Source organism: Ctenopharyngodon idella, chromosome 11 (assembly GCF_019924925.1).
Source record: "Ctenopharyngodon idella isolate HZGC_01 chromosome 11, HZGC01, whole genome shotgun sequence".
Classification (NCBI taxonomy): domain Eukaryota; kingdom Metazoa; phylum Chordata; class Actinopteri; order Cypriniformes; family Xenocyprididae; genus Ctenopharyngodon; species Ctenopharyngodon idella.
Genome location: NC_067230.1, coordinates 24,514,426 through 24,535,321, shown reverse-complemented (window position 1 = coordinate 24,535,321; position 20,896 = coordinate 24,514,426). Strand labels below are relative to the sequence as shown.

Sequence of the window (20,896 nt, the reverse complement as noted above, 5' to 3'; positions counted from 1 at the left end):
TAATTAGTTATTACGAGAACCATGGAGACCATTCTAATGCACAAGGTGAAGAAAATGGGTGGATCCAGTATTGATGCAAAAATGAAGTAACCGATTGCATGTATGACGTTTCATGGTCAATTGTTCATCTGAAAATTAAAACTTTGTTATTATATACCCTGAATTATCCATATCCTTGGTCCATTCACAGAGAAATTTAAATGTGTATATCAAGTTTATTTTTTTTCAACTTTTAAGCGTACACTTACCGATGGTCTCATGATTAATAAACATATACAACTAAGAGCCATAGATAGCAATTTATGCTTTTATAGGGTCTTGGAAAAACTTGCCCCCTGCCACCATATGAAACAATATCTTTTTGTTTAAAGCGCTCAAGTTCCATATCTGTCATGCTACATTCCTCCATCACCATCTTTTCACTAAAAGACCTTGAAATTGTACATACAAATACCATCAGTGACAATATGTAGGCTGATGGTCAACGTGAAGAGAACAGGTTCATCCAGACAGCTCTGCTTTAATGTTTCTGCAATATTGCAATCCCTTCAATGTCAACCCTTCATTAAATCTTAACACAGATGTGCAAAGACATGCAGAGACATGCCAAGGTTTTCTAGAACATAATGGATCTCATGAGACATAATTTTCACAGAATTTCATACACTGGAATTGTATTTTAAACTGAAAAAACAACAAAAAAAAAGAACTGATGTCATGGAATACTACTGAACATAAGGACCACACAGATCCTTTTAAATATCTTATATTACTGAAACTACAGAAGAAAAAAAAATGGTTACACTTTATTTTAAGGTGTCCTTGTTAAAGTGTAATTATACAATTAAAGGCACAATATGTAAGATTTTTGGATTAAAATATCCAAAAACCACTAGAACAGTGTTATATATTTTGTTGACTTGTGTACTTACATTATCCCAGATGTTTCCAAGAATGTTTAAAACCAGAGAAATAAGCAATTTTAACCAGGACAAGGACCGTGTCCGTGCATCGCCTATCAAGGACATCATTCCTGTGTTAGCTTCGATTTCCAGTTTTATTTAATAAAAACCATGGAAACACCAAAGACACTTAAATATATTATATGTTTTATTAGACAAGGGAACAACTGTTTGGATACATTTATAGACAGAAAACTAATCATTGTTATATAGCTCAACACGTTTAGTCTTATTGTTTGAATCTCGTTTTTTTTGTTTATAGCGATATGATATTCTAATATCGATCTAGCTTACTGCAATGTGCAATAAGCGTCTCATAGTAGCCGCTGAGCGAACGCACAGAGTAATGTTATAACATAATTTTAAACACACTCAAATGTATCTAAAGGCAGGAACACACTAAGCCGACACCGACGAACTAGTGGCGATGAAAGCAGACTGTGGGGTTAGCTCACGTCGGCAGCGTCTGGGTCCAAAGTTGCCCTGACACACCGAACCGACGCTTGACAGCCGACGACCAAGTAGCACGTCCGTTCTGTGCCTTTCCGTACCAGCAGGTGGCAGTAGCTGAACAGCCAATCAGAATGATCAGATGGCCCGACAGTCTGACGAGCTCCGACGCCGATTTGACATGTCGATGAGGACCAACTTCAGCCGACGGTGTGGAACACACTGAGAAAACTTAGTCGGCCGACGAACTTTGTTCCTGCCTTAATATGATAAAAAACAGCGCTGCGTTACCCCACATACGCTTGACCGGAAGAAGCTGAGGCGGCGACTGCGGCATACTAAAAGTTCCGCTGCTTTTGAGGCGTGTTGCGCTCGTCTCTCATTAGCAATCGCTTCAGCGGCCTCGTTTTTGCTCGCACAGCATTCAGCCCTACTTTGCTTCACACTACAGTAATCTCATCCATGAACATGATTCTTTTCCCCTGGCTGTGAGGTAAAGACATCTCCCATGATTCCCATGAATCTAGACATCATCAAGCTACGCCTTTGTTTTGAATAGGCGACCTCTAGCGGCGAAAAACTACATATTGTGCCTTTAAGTACTGAGTAATATTAATTAACATGTACTTACTATAGGGTAAGGGTTAGTTGCATGTAATTATGTATAATTTACTGTTACTACCATAGTAAGTACATGTAACACATGTAACAAGGACACTAAAATAGTGTTACTAATGTTGTTTTTTATTAATTTAATATAAAATTTAAGAAATGCTGTTTTTGAATGTTAGCATTTAATATTTCTGATATAGTTGCTTCATCCCAGAGTTTTACTGTAATCATATTCAATTCGAAAATGTTTAGCTTTCACATACAGGCAAATATTTTCTGTTTATAGCCTCTCTGATCCTTTGAAAGATCCTAAACTTTTTATTTTTATTACTGAAATTACTGAGAATAAATACCATAGCCTATGTTGTTTTTATATTAATATAAAATTCTAAAATTCAGTTTTTGAATGTTAGCCTATAATATTTCTGACATATTTTCTGGGCTTTACTGTAATTATACCCAATATAAAAAATGTTTAACCTTCACATACAGCCAAATATTGTGCGTTTATAGCCTCTCTGCTTTCCATTTCTGAATGATCAAGAGGTTTTGGCCTTGCTTACATTTTTCTCAAACAAATAATGCACAGTGAAACTCTTACAACAGCTCCTGAAGGTTGAATAAAACATGAGAAATACACATTCATGCGAAATACTTCCATCAATAAGGGATGCCATGAATACATTGTGCTGTTTATTGCTATTGTCCCAGGACTGAGAAGTTGGAATGCCACCATGCCAAGAGTCATAATGGGTCTTTAACTCTTCAATTTCATCTCTTCATCACCTTTTGTGTTCTATAGAAGAAAGTGGACTGCCTGAAAGAAAGAAAAAAAAAAAAATCTAAAAATTGCAAATCACACAATGTGACTATCTCTCAAAAATGCAGCTTTAAATCTCACTATTTGACTTTATTTCACATTTTACACTTTATATCACAATAACCTGTTTAACTCTGTGGAAGAAACAGGGTTTCACAATAAAGTCGTATAGGGATGGAACAACACAAGGGTGAGTAAATGACGACAGAAGTTTTATTTTTGTGTGAAAAGTTGCATCACTACTTCTGCTCCTCACACTGATGGTGTCTTACTGAAGATTTCTAAACTCAGACCTACTCTCATGTACAAATGCACACACACATACACAGGCCAGCATTGTTTGGAGCCATCACACTCCTTGCTTCAGCTCCATGAACTCTGCACTTCAGTAATGAAGGTATGACTTCACACTGAGCTTATACATCAGCAGAACAGAGGAGCACGTGAACCGCGCATTAGCCTCTGTTCCGTCTGCCATCAGAGTTCCTCTGCTGTGTGTGTCCATTATTGTTCTATATTTCCTTTGAGAGGCATGGCGGGAGAGCATAGAATTCTGGGATAGCAGCGGCGAGCAACATAGTCATCTCACAAAAGATGAGCTTTATTTATCTCCCTCATCTAATTATCATCTTGCTCTGTTTCACAGTGTGTGTACTGAGAGTCGAGTCCAAAACAGAGTTTGAGTAGCAAGCCATCTGTCATAGATTTTAGTTTTTTTTTTTTTTCTTCTTTTCATTGCATAGGTTTTTTTTTTTTTTTTTTTTTTTTTCAAGTCTTTGCCAAGGGTAATCTAGATATTCACAGGATTTCTACCTTTTCTCAGCCATCCTTTTCAGGCCCAGGAGTCACTGAAGCATCAGACAGATTTGTATTTTTCTAAACATACATGTAATCAATATGTTACACTTTGTTTAGCCAGTGGTAGTAGGAGAATTTAATGGTTATTCAGAGAAGAATCTTGCATACATAAAAGCACTGATGGTGACACTATTAGACTGTTCTTTTGAGTCTTTAGGAAAATGAATAGACATTAGCTCCTGAGAAATTTTCTTTGCAGGCTTTTCAAAAGGTTGAAAAATCACAACACAACCTATAAATTCAGTAAGCGTGAGGAAAAAAAACTTATTTCATTTTAACACAAATTTATTTGAAACAGAGCAGGTTTTAAAAAAAAAAAAAAATCTCTACATTTGTCTCTCTCTACATTTAACATTTTAAACCACAAATAAGACATTTATCAGCAGAAATGCAAGGTTCAATACACAAAGAGGTGAATTCAGATCTGAAAACTGTTGAGCCACTGTTGATCATACACAGGATTTTAGTGGAAAAACCTCTGCCTTATATACCAACCACGCACAATTCAGTTTAGGTTAAACTGGTACGGTCATTAATAAGGGGCTGTTGACACACAGAATGCGTTTTTGCCTTTATGTTGTTTTTCTACGTAATAAAGCTAGACGAAAGTGTTAGACTACTGCACTTACATGTCACAGCATCTCGTCCACAACACAAGTTGTGTCCCAATTCAGTATCCGTCAAAGGCTGCATTCAAAGGCCAAATGAGTCACAGTGGCGCAACAAAAGCTGTCCCAATTCGAAGGCCTAAAAAATGCGTCCTTCATTTCCCGGGCCACGAAGGACAGAACTGCCCTGTCCCAAATGGCACACTTTGGCTGAATCCCAAATGGCACACTTCTATGCACATTCAGTCTTGTGGACTTACAATGGCTGCCGTGTGCGCGCGTCCACGAGACCGTAGGGTGTCCCATTCATTGTTTTAGGTTTCAGTTGGGTGCTCGTGAGCACCCCCTTTGCGGCCGCTATGCGCCCTCGATGTGCACTTCAGCTGAGCCCGCAAGTTCGCGAGCTACGCAGAGGACTTTACCCAGCAGTCAAAGTGGCATTACGTCACGAATGTGCAGACTCAGAGGAAGACCGTGAGGGTTTAGGGTGCCATTTAGGATTCAGCCTTTATGTGCATTTGTGGACTTAAAATGGCCGCCACGTGTCGGATAAGTTCACAAGACTGTAGTAGAGTGTCCCATTTGTCATTTTAGGTTTCAGAAGGATGCACCCCCTTTGCCCCCTTTCCCTCTGTAGCATATATGCGCCCTTGATGCACACTTTTGCCGAGCCCGCACTGAAGTGAGCTTTGCAGCAGGAATTCTACCTGACAGTCAAAGCGGCATTACGTCATTAAGCGGCACTGGACTCGAAGGAAGACTGCAAAGGGACTAGGGTTCCATTTTGGAGTTGATCCTTCAGAGCCTAGCCTATCCCATGATTCATTGTGTGCCGATAAAGACTGGATTTTTTGAGAGAAAATCCCAGATTACATTTATTGGTTTCCAACTTGCTCAAATATCCCATGATAGAAACGTACAAAAAAACTTTAAACCAGTTCAAATGTTGACATATCTTACTAAAATGCAATTTTATAGGTCATTTATATTCTTTATTATGTACATAACTTTCAAAAATGTCCAGTACAAACTTTACTGGACTTTTGGACTCGTCAACGACAGCTGTCAGTTGCTAGGCGTTTAACAACGCTCGGTTCGACCTTAGTGGACTTCGAAGACGTGTCCTTTGAAGTCTGCGTATGGATGTAGCCTCTTAATTGGAAAACAGATACAGAGTTTTGTAAACCCAGCACTCAATTTAAAAGAACTTTTGTTAAAAAAAAAAAAAAAAAAAACGAGCTAGACCTTATATTTTTCATTCCAATGTCTTGCATCTCACATTTTTTTAAGGTGGAAAAAAAAAAAAAAAACTTTGTGTGAATGACCCCTATGACAAGTTCTCCTAAAAATGAAAATATCCTCACCCTCATCATTCCAAACCTGTAAAACTTTCTCTCTTATATGGACTATTAAAAATACGTTGAAACTATATAGAAGCTTCAGAGCCAAAATTCCAGCTTCCCAGTTACACACAGCAGAAACACTCCAGTAATTACTCCACATGAACGCTAACTGTCCCAGAAACACAGATCCCCCACCCCTCAGCACTTCTCAATGAAAACATGGAAGGATTTATGAGAGGATGGTGCGACTACATCCTTTCCTGCTGATGAAAACTTGATTTGCCAGCTATGAGGAGGGAAGCAGCCACACATTTCTATGGCGGACAGCCGCCGTCGACTAACAAATCCAATTTCCACAGGAACATGATGCCAAGTGGAGCCCTCTGGGACACCGGTCACTGCGGACAACAACCTCCCTCAACCCCTCTTCTCCATCTCTGGCATGCTCATCCGCCCGCATGAACAATTAGGCCCTGATTCCTTCCTTATTAATCACAGTGCCCAGACAAAGCACACAGTGCGATCGTAATTAAAATCTATTTGGGAGCATATGTGGCTGAGTCCCAGAAGACACCCGGGTGACAACAGGAAAAAATTAAGTGGAAAAAAAAAAGAAAAGTAATAACAGCAACAACGTCAAATGTGAAAACGTTCACAAACAAGGATCATTTCGGATGACAAAAAGAAATGGAGAAGAGTGGCATCAGATGAGTATAAGCGAGAGAGCTAGCGAGAGAGAGAGAGAGAGAGAGAGAGAGAGAGAGAGAGAGAGAGAGAGAGATGAGTATGCGAGAGGAATTTTCTGTCTTTAGGGGATAGAGATAAATTAAATGCTTATTTGCTTTCTTGTCTGCATTTATTTACCTGGAATGAGTCCAAAGAAAGAGCAAAATGGATCCAAACAACCCAAACAGAATGAATAACATCAATGATATCTTATTAGAACTTTGGCGCCGCTTCCAAGAAAGAGAAGACATTCTCACAGGGTATTAACAGAAAAGCTTGTTATGCTCCAATTTTACAAAGCGCTAAGGCTAGTGAGAAGATTACGCCAACGAATCGGGTCTGCTGATTTAGCCTGATTTCAAAAGAGGGTCACGGGAGATCGTCTCTGATGAGCCACCTCCATCCACCCTCACATGAGAAGCAAAGGTCTCCACCAACAGATTGAGATCAAATCAAGTGTCTGTTCGCAACTGCCCTGAAAACATCAATCCAAAAACAAAGTGATGAGAGGTCTGTGTTTACAGGAGAGCGACAGATTGCCAAAGATGCTGAGAAGATTAGGATGTTCATTTTTGATCGCTTGCTTAACATCTCTGCTTTTACAATATTGTTTGTGTGTGTGTGATTTTTTGGCTTACAGTGTTATCTGAAGGGTTTTGTGTGTGTGTTGCCATAGTTCTTCATCTGATAGCAAGTGATAATCCCTTGTATCTTGGGGCTTCATCTTGGTATGGGAGGGGTTTGAAACAAAACAATAGAAAAAGACATGAAATCAGATAAACCTCTTAACAAGATTTGAATATGCAATTACTGTTTGGGTTTATGATGACTGAAATAGATAGTGTAAGATGTCATGATGGTGTTCTGCTGATTCGGGAACAAAGGCAAGCCAAATTGGGCTAGAAAAGCATTTTTACATTTTGCTTTAGATTTGAAACCACATTAATACCCTACATAAGTACTTAAAGGGATAGTTCACTCAAAAATGTCAATTCTGTCATCGTTTATTCACCCTGATATAATTTTTCTTCCATGGAAAACAAAAGGAGATGTTTTGAAGATAGTTTCCCATGCAATTACAAAGAACAAACAATGAAATACCATAAAAGTATGATGAAAATGGTGACTTTTGCGCTACATTTCAAGTCTTTTGTGAGAAACAGACTGAAAATTAAGTCATTATTATATAATCAACTCTCCTTGGCATGTTCATGAAAGAAATACTGTTTGATTGCTGAATTAATCATTCTTTTGAGTTGGATCTTTTTAATGAATCAACTGAATCACAAGACCAACATGAATTGTTTGTTCACAAATCAGACCGATTCAATTCTCAAGTTCAATTAAAGGGTTAGATCACCCAAAAATTAAAATTATGTCATAAATTACTCACCCTCATATCGTTCCACACCCGTAAGACCTTCGTTCATCACTGGAACACAAATTAAGATATTTTTGATAAAATCCGATGGCTCAGTGAGGCCTCTATTGCCAGCAAGACAATTAACACTTTCAGATGCCCAGAAAGGTACTAAAAACATATTTAAAACAGTTCATGTGACAACAATGGTTCAACCTTAATACTATAAAGCGACAAGAATACTTTTTGTGTGCCAAAAAAACAAAATAACGACTTTTCAACAATATATAGTGATGGCTGATTTCAAATCTTTTGTTTCGAATCAGTGGTTCGGATTACGTATCAAACTGCCAAAATCACGTGAACTATTGAAATACCGAAACACTTATGACGTAATGAAGCCTCGTTTACTGAAATCATGTGACTTTGGTGCTCCAAACCACTGATTCTAAACAAAAGATTCGTAAAGCCTCATGAAGCAGTGTTTTGAAATCAGCCATCACTAGATATTTTTGAAAAGTCTTTTTTTTTTTTTTTTGGCGCACAAAAAGTATTCTCATCGCTTTATAATATTATATATATATAGGTTGAACCACTGTAGTCACATGAACTGTTTTAAATTGTTTTCTGAAAGTGTTAATTATCTTGCTGGCAATGGAGGCCTCACTGAGCCATCGGATTTAATCAACAATATCTTAATTTGGGTTCTAAATGATGAAGATGAACGAAGGTCTTATGGGTGTGGAACGACATGAGGGTGAGTATTTAATGACATATTTTCATTTTTGGGTGAACAAACCCTTTCACTGATTCAATCTTGGCAAGAGTAGACTATTATCAGCAAATTTTACAAAGGAGTTTCGGTCTGTTTGGTCTGGTTCGGTCTCTCACACAAAGCTACTGAATGGTCTCACAAGTCATATGGACTTTTAAATAATTTTTTATGAAACATTTTAAGCTTAAAAGCCTTAGTTTGGAAAATAAAGAACAGCAGAGTCTTCAGATTTCCTTTGGTTTTCCACCAAAAAAAGAAAGTCATACGGGTTTGGAATGACATGAGGGAGAGTAAATGACCGAATTTTCAGTTTTATGGTGAACTAATCCCTTAAGTGCTCTTGCTGTGGCTCAGTTCCAAGAAAGGATTTAAGAGTATTGTACTATGAAACCAGGAGCAGGTAAACATAAAATGTCTCACTTCTCAAAGATGCCAGTTCCCTTCCTGGGTTTAATTTTATGAATTAATTTCAACTTTGTTTCATAATAACATAATTACCATCCAAGTAATTTCTTTGGTTAAAACAACTAAACAAAACCATTGCAAAGCTATCATCGTGACAATACGGCAAACTAAACACTAAACAATGAACCAGCACTAAGAATAGGACTTAATTACTTATGAGTCATTGTACTTGTTAATAATGAATCAAAGGGTGTTGGGGGAGTATAGTGAACATGCACTGACTTGTAAACACATTATTACTCAAGGCTGCCAGCGCTGGACCAGTGTTTTCACCCACCGTCTACCAGAGGAGTTGAGAAGCGCAGTACATTAGCCAGGAGCCAACTAACAAGTCTGTTACAGGTGCATCAAACGCAAGCATGTATTGATCTGTCTGGGTGGTGAACGCACTAACCACACCACACTGACTGAAGAGTGTTTGTGTTAGATAATGCCCAGGTCCACACTGAATCTGCCCACAGAACCCTGCAGAATTGGAACGCCTGTCATTCTCAAAGAAAGTTATGCCCCTTCCGTGGCATTTTCTGAAATGCCTTGTCTAACAAGATAATGTATCAAGCTAGCAATAAGTGTGAGGTATATTATTCAGAATCCTGCAGAAAAAAAAAACGAAAAAAGACTGCTAATGCCATTTTAAAATCACCTCATACAAGGCCCTAAAGAAAGCTGCGCTTAGTCAATTTATGGCTTGCATCACTGAAGTACATTTAGCATTAAAAGGTTTATAATAGACTGTGAGGTCCATCTCAGCCAAGATTACTCAAGCATCATGCCAGTTTCCATCGACAAACTTCAGACTATTGTTGTCCTCTCGGATGCCAAATAAAGCAATGTTTTCAAAGGTCTTCCAAATATTGGTACTGTGCAAATGCAAAATATAACATATTTGTCACAGTTGAGACATTACTGGAATTGGGTCTCTTGAGACTATGCTTCGTTTTTTCTGCCCGCTGTTACATCTTGTGCATGACCGCGCATTGTAGCTTTTCTGAGTATACTCCATTGACCAAAAACTCACTTTATGGTTCTTCACCTGACCTGCAGATGACAGCACAACTGGAGACAAATGAAACTAAACTAAAATGCATTCAATAAATGAACTAAAATTAAAAAATGGGCACAAATAAATTTTAGTTATGGTTATAACTAACTTATCTATTATAAAACTTAGAACCTACATTAAACATAAAATAGCCTACCACCAGATAGCTATAACACTAGACTGTGCTGGCTGAGAAATTCAACAGTAAATTATACCAGTAAGCGTCACTTTATCAGCCCAAAATATTAAAACTGTATGAAATAAACAACCTGGTCTCATGGAAAGACGTAGGCTACCTGTGGGAACGCTGTCGCAAAAATACGTATCAATACGTACATATCGCTGCAGTTTCCGACAGAAATGAACACTAGAGACAGTAAAACAGCAAGCACTTTTAATCGTTTTCATACACAGTTACGATTACAGGGTCAGATTATGGATTAATAAAGACTTTTTACGTCTCCTTGCACAATATTATGTTATGATTTCAATGACTTTTATGTTATGACTTTTTACCAAAGTACACGATTTGTAGACGAATATATTTTGGACTTTGCATCGCTTAACCAGCTCCATATGTTTCGCTCTTCTGACAGGACAAGCTTGTTCGGTAGCTCAGCTGATACGGAGTCGGACTTAGGACGAAGAAGCCTTGGGTACGAATCCGGGGAAAAACGAGTCACGGTAAAAGAGATCAAAACAAGCTGTTGGGTAGGTTTAGGTGTAGTGTTGGTGGTACGTTATTTAAAAAAAAATAATGGAGCGCTACACTTTTAGCGCCACTCACCGGACAAAATTTCAAATCAGAACTGTGGTGTTCGTATAAAAACCGATGTCATAAAAATGTACCATATTCGCGTTTATCTGTTCCGGCAAAAAAATTAACATGCTTTTAGCGCCACTCAGCGAACATTTCACATTAAGCTGCAGTGATATATACGTATTGGTACGTATTTTGTGACTCGCGAAAACGTTCCCACGGGTACGTTTTTCTAATGAGACCAGGCTCAAAATAATTAGGTTAAAGCTAAACTCAATTTAATAAAATAATAGAAATATATATATATATATATATATAACAACTCAACAATGTTATCTTTTTTCCGATGGTCCACTTTAGACATTCTGCTAACTCTAAGTTGCTTTGCAACTACTCTACATATCAAACTAACTCTCATTAGAATATTAGTAGATTATCTGTTTAAAGGGTAGTTCACCCAAAAATGAAAATTCTGTCATTTATTACTCACCCTCATGTCGTTCCACACCCAAAAGACTAGGTAACTAGGTAAGTAATGACAGAATTTTCATTTTTGGGTGAACTAACTGGGTGAACTATCTGCTAACACTTTATTTTGATATTCTACTGACTACAAGTAACTTATTCTATTAACCCAAAAACCTAACCCTACCCTAACAGTCTAATTCAGTCTACTAATACTCTAATGAGAGTTAGTTGACATGTAGTTGCAAAATTACTTATAGTTAGTAGAATGTCTAAAGTGGACCATTGAAATAAAGTGTAACATTATATTCACTTTGTGACCTTGGATGCATGTCCATTGCTGTTGTTTTCACATTTGTCTTCTATTGTTTTAACTGGCCTTTTCCCTTTTTTTTTTCGACTACTTTGCAGCACATTGCAAACTGTGAGTGTTGCCACCTAGTGGATTCACCTAAAAGTGCAGTCAATACCAGACACATTCGCAATCGAGAGACATGCGTGTGGTATAACTGGGCTGAAGTGTATTGTCCCCACAGATCCTGTGTCTGGAAAATGTCTTGAAAAGAAAGTCAATTTGGTTATACTGTATAATGTGATTAGTATTATTGTTAAAAGCCAAACTTTGTTTGAACGTAACCATATTTAGCACCTCAATCTGCTGCTTTGTGAACGTAGCCTTAGATCTGTCCTGTGAAAGACAGTTTTTTCTAAATTACACTCTGATTCAGAGTGTGAAACTTGATATCAAATCAATCCAAATTCAATCGAAACTTTTTCCTGGTTTCAGTGTTTTGATATTTGGACAGCAATTGAAATCTTTGTTGCGCTAAGTGTCTCAATAGCATTAGCACTGTCAGCTAAATATCATACAGAAGTGCCAGTCCACACAGAACAAAAATAGACAATCATGAGGCTCCTATATCTACAACTAGGGCTTCATCTCATGTATTTCTCCCTCTCTCTCTTTTCTCTTGTTCTCAACAGTCTGTAACTGTGCTGTTTGTACTTGTTCAGTGGTTTAAAGAAAGGGCTCCTCTGGAGAGATGCTCTTGTTTGAAATAGCTCTTCTCTAAAACAGCAACGTTGTCAGTTAATGTGGGCTTGATGTGACAGGGGCGTCATGGGAGAGTGTTGACAGCGTTTCACTTCCTGCTTTCATTTTTTAGAGCAGGCTTCCATCAAGTCGCTCGCTCTGTGGCGCATTAATGCTGTTCTTATAAACTTTTTTCTTTAAACAAGCAGTTTCAACGCAAGGGCATCACAACAAATCCACTTCGCGTAAATGGACCACCACCTCTGTTGTTAGTGGGAGTCTGTTCAAAGTAATAGCGAATGCTCCAGAGATCCTAATGAAAGGCAGAAAATAGGAGAATGAGGAAAATAGGAACATAGCAGGTTTGAGAAAGGAAATGATGCTTGATAGACCTTCGTAGAACCACGGCTCATTGGAAAAATATGCCTCTACCTACATTTTTGCAAAAAATTTATCTATACATAAGAGGGCACGATAGCACAAGCATTTCAGTCACATTTGCAACTGAAAACTAGCTCTGTCATGACAACTCTTGGAGTGTTTGGCATGATAATAGGTATGACAGTGTTGATATATTTGGTCTTGGTGGATTAGATCTGCTACGCTGCTGCTGCTGTTGTTTATTGCTGCTGAAGAGCAAGTACAGGACTTGCTACTGCTAATACATAAATGTCACGCTGCATTGAACAAATAAGACATGCTGCCCCTGTACAATACAGCGTACATGAATTACCCGTTGCAGATACAGGTGGAGCTGGGGAAGGTGGAGGGTTTCTGAAAGCACGCTGCACGGCTAAGGCAAATGCTTACCAAGTATTTGAAGGTTGAGCACACAAACTCATTGGCTACTAATACAGCAGGAACCAATCAGCTGTGCCCTATAGAGAATGATGTGATTGCAAACAGGTTGAGTTAAGCACCTATTAGCCTGTGCCATCTGGAGTTTCATGTGCAAACTGCAAAATGTATTTAGGAGTACGTCTGCGAATAAAAAAGTCCCTCATTTTTATGAAGTCTTAATTAGCTTTTAAGAGGTCTTAAATTTAGGATGGAAAAATGTGAAACAGCTATTATTAAACTTCAAAAAGGTATGATTTCATTAAATAGATATGAGCGCTGCAAGCATTATACAGGCTCGCAGTTTCAGAGCAGTTTGCAGTCGTGAAAACCGTTTAAGCACACAAAAATATATATATATATATATATATAGCTAAATGGTTACGGTTAGGTGCATCATCTAATTACTATTCATGAGACTTCACCAACTGTCCTGAACCACTTTTAAAACATGCAGGCCATATTTGCTTTTCTGCCTGATTCACAAACACAAGAACTATGCTTTTATGAATATACGCACATATTATTCTTTGTTTATGCAAAGAAAATCAAAGATATATGCACAAACTTATAAAAAAAAACTACATTGTTGTATAACAGCTCCTACTATTTTTAAAGGATAAAGAAACAGTTGTTTCCTTGAATTAAATCAATTGGAAAATTGGCAATTATAGCAAAAGTGCCCAGGACAACCCCTCACGTTTATAGTAAACAAATACAACATCAATCTGCATGTGGTCCTTATATAATAAACCCCCTCATATGGCTGCACAATTAAGTCTCTACGCGTACCACAATTATCCTAATTCTGCATCCAGAAATCAATGTCTCTTTTCTTTATCAACCCGCAATTACTTCAAAAGGAGAAGGAGTTTACAAAGATCACACACTTTTCCAGAGTATCATGGAGAGCTCACACACCACCAGGTGCATTTAAGTGTGTGTGTGTGTGTGTATATTTGTGTTGCGGCTAATGCTTGTTCAAACTTATTCAAAAGTGCCTCATTGATTAAGCCGAACCTGAGTGCTGTGTCGCAGGTAAACCCCTCACTCGCTGTGAGAGTGTGTGTTTCTTAATGTGATCACATCACGATGGATAACAACTGATTTGTTAGCCATACTGCTTGCTCTCATATATATATAATTAATTATTAAAATGTCAGTTTATTAAAATCAAAATCACACACTTAATTAAAAACTGCTGATGAAAGCTATGGAAATGATACAAGGTAAAAGAGAAGATTTAAATAAAATAAAAAACACCTGTTGAGGGAAGAGGAAATGAGTATGAGAGAATAAAAAAGATCTGAAAAAACAAAGACGTATCCAAAGTGTCCAGAAAATCAGAAACAGAGAGAGTGATGGCTGGCAAAGAGACTGACGGGTTGTTCAGACAGCATCTGGCTCTCTCTACAGAGCATCTGACAGAAGTGTAAATCTCTCTGTTGAATGGATCAGCCTGAACATATACAAGGCCTTCTGACATACTTCTCAATAACAGACGGACACATGCACAGAGCTCCATGCTAGTGTGACACATTCAGATTTACCACTCAGCTATGCCTGTAGCACACATGAACACACACAAACACATCCCCATGCAAATCTGGGGCAAAGTATGTAAATATACTGTGTGACAAAACCATTCGAACACATTCAACAGTGCTATGCCAGTGGGACAAGGAGACCTAATGTCCGCCAAGTGGTTAGCATGCTCCAGACCTACTGAGCTACAATGTTCATGTTGGAGATGTGGGTTTAAATTTAGCCCACGGCATGTCTCAATCCCATTCTGGGCTGGTAACACGGAGGTAGTCAGCCTTAAGACCCCAGGTTGCTGTAGGGGGATTGTGTAACAAAAGTACTATAAAAAAATATGCTAAATGTCTATAGTACTAATGCATCATTTCATTTAAATCAGAAAGTCTGAATTTCCACTTTCTCTTAGACTTAATGCCAAGCTTCCAATTTGAAAGCTCAGCTACAGTATATAGTTAATAACAAACATTCATTTTTAAGCAAATGAAATGCACTGATGAATCATAGTTACTACATTATATTATACTACAACCCTTTTAGCAAATGTTTACATGGTAAATGATAGTTTCTATTGATATATACACCCAGCATTATGTAGAATTGTTTATCCTCTTTAATTTCATTATGGAAATAACACATTAAATTATAAAAAATATTCCCTGAATGTTCAAATCATTTTTTTTTTTTCCAAAAAATGTTTTACAAACATTTTTTCTTGGTTATGTGACCGTTAAGTGCATTAAAACATTCTGAACATTCTGAAACAAGTAGTAATATTTAAAAAGAATGTTACACACATGTCTAACTACAATATTTAAAAAATGTTCCATGAATAATAATAACAATGAATAATTTGTTACATTTATATAGCACTTAAAATGCTTTACATATGGAAAGGGGGAATCTCCTCAACCTCCACCAATGTGCAGCATCCACCTAGATGATGCAACGGCAGCAATATTGCGTCAGAACGCCCACCACACACCAGCTTATTGGTGGAGAGGAGACAGAGTGATGAAGCCAATCAGTACATATATGTGAGGATGATCAGAAGTAGGCCGCCGATGATGGAAAGAGGCCAATGGGCAAATTTGGTCAGGATGCCAAGGTTACACACCTACTCTTTTTGAAGGACATCCTGGGATTTTTAATGACCACAGAGAGTCAGGACTTTGAACATCGATGAACGTCTCATCCGAAAGGCCAGTGCTTTTTGACAGTATAGTGTCCCCATCACTATACTGGAGCATTAGGACCCACACAGACCACAGGGTGAGCACCCCCTACTGACCTCACTAACACCTCTTCCAGCAGCAACTTTGTTTTCCCAGGAGGTCTTCCATACAGGTACTAACCAGGCTCAACCCTGCTTAGCTTCAGTGGGCAACCAGCCTTGGGCTACAGGTTGATAGCCCAAGCCAAATGAGCTGAATGATGTATAAATAATGTTTTTGTGCTAACATTTTGAGAACACAAAAACAAACAAACAAAAAAAACAGATAACTTTGAACAAAAATAAATAAAAAAAAGGTTCTTTATTGGCATTGATGGTTCCATGAAGAACCTTTAGCATCCATGGAGCCTTTCCATTGGACAAAAGGTTCTTTATAGTGGAAAAAGGTTCTTTAGATTATAAAAATGTTCTTCACGCTGGTTCTTTAAAGAATTGTTAAATAAAAGGTTCTTTGAGGAACCAAATATGTTTCTTCTATGGCATCACTTCAAAAACCCTCTTTTGGAACCTTTATTTTTAACACTGGAAGAACATTTGTTCATAATTTTGAATGAACCTTGCCAGAACGTTAGCCAAAGTTTTGAAAATGTTCCTGGTTAGCTGGGGACTTCTTTGTTGACCACTGAACACCTGCAAATCTAATACTACAGCATTTCTATTTTATGTATTTTGTTATACATCATCCTTTGGATGGTGCTGTGTGCATTACTAACTGTAATGCTGTTTAAGCACTAAGACAGAATACTGCTTTTCATAGTTTTACTGCAATCTGTTTTTAAACCTCATCAGGTTTCCTTGCACATCAAGAGAAAGAATTCCAATGTTAGCTAAAGCTAGCGGAAGCACCTCTCACCTCCACAACTGGCTAGCAAAATAAATTGGAGAGAAATATAGATCAATACCTTGTTGTGATTCTGAGCAGTTCTCTGGGCCCAGCAGCATTAGATGAGTTCCGAGGAGTGGTGCTGGTTAACTACAGACTGCTTCCTCTCTCTGCTCACACCTGGCTATTTCTACACCTGCATCGTTCTAGAAAAATCCTTGTCGAAGATGTCCGAAGGGCTCGAGTCTCCACTGGTGGCACCTGGAAGAAACCGCTCCATCAGCTGAAGGAGGCCAAAGCATAGTTCAGCTAACCCAGCCAGACCTCTCTCCCACTGGTCACGTCCCCTCTGGCTGCCCCTTCTACTGTTTGGAGCTCTGGGATCTGACAACACAACCCTGCCAAAGTCCATTACATTTACTTCACCAGTTTTGCTAGAAGAGCAAGTAAGAAAGAGTGACTTGAAATGAAGTACTACCTGAAAGAAAAGGAGAAGACTGATGTTTGTATTCATGAGTTTTCACCTTAGAACCTCAGCTGGCGGTTACACTGATGGTGAGAAAGAGACATTTTATTGCAAATGCTGTGGTTAACGAATTGTAAAAAAAAATAAAAAAATAAAATCCATTTAGATATACTCCCGTTGCATCAGAAATGCACAGTATAATCAAGCTATTGTAAGCTTTTGCGTAGTCTAGCAACAATGGCTCCAAGTATACACAATAAAAAGTGTAATTGAAAAATTGTGGCACGTCACTTCTGTCTTACGAAACAAGCGTACAGTGTCGAGGCCAATTGTAGTCAGATTCATGTGTATTAATTCTGGACAAGGCTGAGCTACAATCACAATATTTAGGTCTGTTAATTCGACAAAAATTGGATTGGTACAATTTCAGCCAGACCAAATTGTTTACGTGCCATTTTACGTTTACATGTATGCATTTGGCAGATGCTTTTATCGAAAGTGACTTACATTACATTAAATGAATAAATGTCTTTATTAGTTCATGCATTCTCTGGGAATCAAACCCATGATCTTGTCATATTTTCCTGTTGAAATTCAAATCCAGAAAGAGCAATTACCATAGGAAGGTGCTTTTAAGGTGGAAAAACAATATCATCTGTCAGCTGATCCATGCCTCTTCCCATGGGACAGGTGTGAAATGGTGGGTGGACACATTGGACCGGAAAGTACCAAGGTGACCCATCAGAACTCATATAGCAGAAGTCTCTAAACAGAACCTGAATTAACCTGGGGTCCGAGAGCTCCAGGGGCTTCTGGAATAACTGCATATCTTTCACTCTGTCCTTGGCAACATAGTTTGTCTCAAATAGAATTTTATGATATATCTGCATACATATGCAAAGTTAGTGCATGTCGCATTTGAATAAACACAAATAGTTATGCAAGAAAAGAACATACATCACCTAAAGCGGGTAGGTACTGAGCATTTATGCAGGTTATGGAGAGCAATGCAGGAGAAGGACATGAGGTGGGAGTTTGTATGTAGATTTATGTGCTTGTGCATGTATAATTCACACACACTCTGAAATATATATCTTGGTGATCAAAAATGTTTCTGCATCTTTTGTTGGTTCTGGAACAAAATTCTGTCAATATTCTAGTCATAAACCAATTAACTAACGCTGAAACTGAAGGGGAAATTAGGTTTACAAATACAGGTTTAACTGGTTAACATTAGCTAATGCATTAGATATCACAAACTAATCAATAAACACTTTTTTTTTTTTTTTTTTTTTACAACATTTATATTAATCTAGATTAGTAATACATACAATCAAATATCTGCTTCTTATTCAATTTACTTGATTAAAATGAGCTAAAGCAACATTTTGTCTCAACTCAATTTTATTGGGTTTAATCTACTTAAATGTGCTAAATGACAGTTTATCTAATACATTTTTGTTATATGACAATTTTTTGTTGCATTTACTGAAACTGGGCAGTGGATATCTAGTTCCCGAGATGTTTTGCATGGGACTGGATCATGAGAGTAAAAGTTGAAGTGTCATTTTCTCTATCTTTGAAATATAAGATGAATTAATGTATTATAAAATGTCACTGAATGTTGTTCAACCTCCTTGACTTATCCTAAAATCTGATTGGTGAATAGGAATTTTGTGCCTCTATGGACCCAAGAAACACGTCCTAATTGGCAAAATCATAGTCGCCGCCTTGTGTTTTTTTTTTTTTCTTTTCAAATTGCACACCTCCAGCGACTCTAATAAGAGACTCAGAGAAGCATCTAAAGATTGTTGAATCCTTAAAAAAAAAACTGGAATAATTCCAGTATAGCTAACTGGCCTCTCAAGAGCTGTTATACACAACAGTGGTCCAGTCAGGTTAATATAGGGAAACATGCCAGAAACTGTGAAGCAGGTTAATAGAGAACATATCAGGAGATGTAAAAGTGCGTTTGTGTATCAGTGATTCCAGATAGAGTCCCATTCCACAAACACCGCTGTGACTGATCCAAATAAATAATGACAAACCTTCTCTCTTTCACACATTCTTCGCGGGACAGATGCTTGGTTAAGCGCGCCTTCATCCGATGTATCACCTAATCCACAGCAGATTTGTCTGAAATCGAAAGAAAGGGGAAAGGAAAAGAAAACAATTTGTGTGTGTGTTTCCCCCAAATGACACAAACAGCTTTTCTATTTCATCAGTTTGATTGTTATCACATTACAGAAAAGCCCCCCAGTCCCTCAAAGGGAAAAGTACAGGATAAAAACGGAGGAAGTCGACATGTTATATGGTATTTTTCCAGGGAAAAGCAATGTGTTTTATTTACACTGTTAACTGTATTGCTCGCCCGGCCATATCAAACATATGGAATGAACTACATATTGCAGTCTCAGTAATATCTCCGAACACAGGATCTGCATGGGTGAATTATTGACTTAACTTCAGAACAAACAATATCTCCCTCCGTATACATACAATTCAGAGTCATTTTTCACCTTCATGCTGCAACACAGCTGTTTTTCGATTTCAAACGGATAGCGTGTACATACTGAGATGAATTATCATGACATACACAGGAACATAACATAAGTTCAGAGTATTATCTGTTTGTTAAAATATTAAGCATGTTTAATGGAATCTATGTCAGCACAGCAAGAGCAAGAGCGTGTCTTTTCATTCAGGGTCTACTTTTACATACAAAAGCCACTGTTCGCTGTGAATCATTCATACTTCCCATGAGAGCCGGAGTGGAGTCTAATACACAAGCATCTATCAGCAGAACATGAGCACTTATCACTAATGGGGCCACGAAACTGTGTATTTGGACCCTGTAGATTTGCCTACATCACTTTATATTGCGACCTAAATTAAGATCTAATGTCAGTTTGAAGGAGTGCTTATACTGGCCTTTTGTTCTTTATTATGTTCGTTTTTACAGCACGGGTTGTTACTTCCCCTCATGATGCTCTTCCATAATTCAGAAGGTACAATCCCTGTAAGAATAGATGAAATATAAGTCTAATGTAATTTATTAATACTACACAGAGCACTGCTAAAGTCCCTTTTAGGGACAGACCTGACAGGCAGCCATTAATCGCGTCTCGAGTCATCAAGTTGCTCTGAGCCACAGATTAGCATACATGCTAACGTGGGCCAAGAAGGCGTTAATTAGTAAAACAAAGAAATTAATTAGTATGTTTTGGGTTAAAGTCCCCTACGGAAAGCAGATAGAGGAGAAGGGCTGTGTGGACACGCACACACACATCTTTCCAGAATGCTTTCGGACTCCACAGGTGTGCCGATATGCCCGTCTGGAAGATGTCCGAGGGTCCAGCTGTCAAAATCCCCACCCTCGTCATTATCACCAAGATGGAACACACCTGCACCTGTCGGCTCAGCGGGGGCTGACATATCCGACAACCCCCCAAAGTCCTCGGAGAGCCAGTCGCAGGTAGCATCATGTTGCACAGCGGGGAGGTGGTGCAACTAAGCCGTCAGAGCTGCGTGGAGCCCATCTGCAGGACACTTCCTGCTCGGAATGTGAGTAAAGTGAGATCCTGGAACTCCTTGCAAATTAATCTTGTGCTGTGGCATCTCAAGAAGCTCACACTCTGGATCAATTCCCTAAAAGAAAGACTCTTAACGAGAGAGAGGGTTAGCGCTAGCCTAATACAGGGGTTAAAAAGTAAGGACT

At 38.3% G+C, this 20,896-nt stretch overlaps 1 long non-coding RNA gene across 1 annotated transcript; it reads right to left on the bottom strand.

The window, feature by feature from the left end:
• Positions 1 to 247: 247 nt before the first annotated feature.
• On the bottom strand, positions 248 to 17,501 carry LOC127522527 (uncharacterized). The gene is made up of 3 exons (XR_007932622.1): positions 17,191 to 17,501; positions 16,792 to 17,110; positions 248 to 2,841 (listed from the first exon to the last, which is right to left on the bottom strand). It is a non-coding gene; the product is annotated as an uncharacterized LOC127522527 (long non-coding RNA).
• Between the last annotated feature and the right edge of the window lie 3,395 nt (positions 17,502 to 20,896).